Raw genomic sequence first — 1,983 nt, 5'->3', positions numbered from 1 at the left:
ACAATCAGCACACTGCTCTCGGCTTGGCACTGGCAGTAGAAGTAGCGGCAGTATCAAAGCTGTTCACAGCAACAGCTGCGCCAGCTTAGAGTTGAGGCATGCCGCTCCGCGCAGTTTGACAGATTGCGCGCGCCCAAGAAGAGCTTCTCACGGTGCGAACAGTGACCTTCTGTTCTCTGTTACGACCGCTTGTGTGCTGCTGCGTGAAGAAGTGAACTTGACGATACAAAATGCTTAACGTGAACGTGTTGTCCTTTCTATGAGGGACAAGTACGAGATTATTACTATATATTCCTACTGAAGTTGCCTTTGTATGTTACTTTGTAATACCAAAAGAGATGCCTGTTTTCATGAATAAATTTACGGTACAGTACTTCTTTTTGGCAAATAAACATGTACAGTTCGATTATCCGAACAAACCAGTTTTCCGAAAACCCGTGTCCCCCAATTACTTCGGATAATCGACGCTCTACTGTATTAACAACGTTAGTATTACTTACAAAGTTTAATGAATTTTCAGACAAAAATATTCTGAGGCATGGGCAACGGCCTTGCCGCAGTGGATACACCGGTTCCCGTCAGATCACCGAAGTTCAGCGCTGTCGGGCGTGGCCGGCACTTGGATGGGTGACCATCTGGGCCGCCATGTGCTGTTGCCATTTTTCGGGGTGCACTCAGCCTCGTGATGCCAATTGAGAAGCTACTAGACCGAATAGTAGCGGCTCCGGTCAAAGAAATCCATCGTAACGACCGGGAGAGCGGTGTGCTGACCACACGCCTAACCGCATCCTCAGCTGAGGATGACACGGCGGTCAGATGGTCCCGATGGGCTACTTGTGGCCTGATGACGTAGTGCATTTCTCCCTATGTAGATGGGTGTCAACAAAATACTTTCGCGTTCTGAGGAGAAAGTTTGAGATTAAAATTGCATAAAAACATCCTACCGCAACGAAAAACGCCTTTGTTTTAATGATCGCCTCCGCCAGTCCTGTCTGATGCAGAGCCCATGCCGCACAGCAATATTCCAGATGAGCACGGGAAAGCATAGACTTGTTGCGTCTTCTAAGTGATTTGGCAATAAAACGCAATCTTTAGTTAGAGTTCCCCACATTATTATATATGTGATGGCTTTTGCTTTAAGTTATTCGTAATTATAATTCCTAAGTAATTAGTTACATTAATAACCATTAGATGTGTGTGATTTATCGTGTAATCGACGTTTAGCAGATTCCTCCTGACTTCCAGAATGAGATTTTCACTCTGCAGCGGAGTGTGCGCTGATATGAAACTTCCTGGCGGATTAAAACTGTGTGCCCGACCGAGACTCGAACTCGGGACCTTTGCCTTTCGCGGGCAAGTGCTCTACCATCTGAGCTACCGAAGCACGACTCACGCACCGTAGTCACAGCTTTACTTCTGCCAGTATCTCGTCTCCTACCTTCCAAACTTTACAGAAGCTCTCCTGCGGACCTTGCAGAACTAGCACTCCTGAAAGAAAGGATATAGCGGAGACATGGCTTAGCGACAGCCTGGGGGATGTTTCCAGAATGAGATTTTCACTCTGCAGCGGAGTGTGCGCTGATATGAAACTTCCTGGCAGATTAAAACTGTGTGCCTGACCGAGACTCGAACTCGGGACCTTTGCCTTTCGCGGGCAAGTGCTCTACCATCTGAGCTACCGAAGCACGACTCACGCCCGGTACTCACAGCTTTACTTCTGCCAGTATCTCGTCTCCTACCTTCCAAACTTTACAGAAGCTCTCCTGCGAACCTTGCAGAACTAGCACTCCTGAAAGAAAGGATATAGCGGAGACATGGCTTAGCCACAGCCTGGGGGATGTTTCCAGAATGAGATTTTCACTCTGCAGCGGAGTGTGCGCTGATATGAAACTTCCTGGCAGATTAAAACTGTGTGCCCGACCGAGACTCGAACTCGGGACCTTTGCCTTACGCGGGCAAGTGCTCTACCAAGGTTCGCAGGAG

General features: G+C 48.1%; 1 pseudogene; it reads left to right on the top strand.

Moving 5' to 3' along the window:
- Positions 1–541: 541 nt before the first annotated feature.
- LOC126475887 (5S ribosomal RNA) lies at positions 542–659 on the top strand (annotated as a pseudogene).
- Positions 660–1,983: the final 1,324 nt, after the last annotated feature.

This window comes from Schistocerca serialis, chromosome 4 (genome assembly GCF_023864345.2).
Source record: "Schistocerca serialis cubense isolate TAMUIC-IGC-003099 chromosome 4, iqSchSeri2.2, whole genome shotgun sequence".
Classification (NCBI taxonomy): domain Eukaryota; kingdom Metazoa; phylum Arthropoda; class Insecta; order Orthoptera; family Acrididae; genus Schistocerca; species Schistocerca serialis.
Note: the sequence above shows the minus strand (reverse complement) of the source record. Positions and strands in the feature narration are given on the sequence as shown.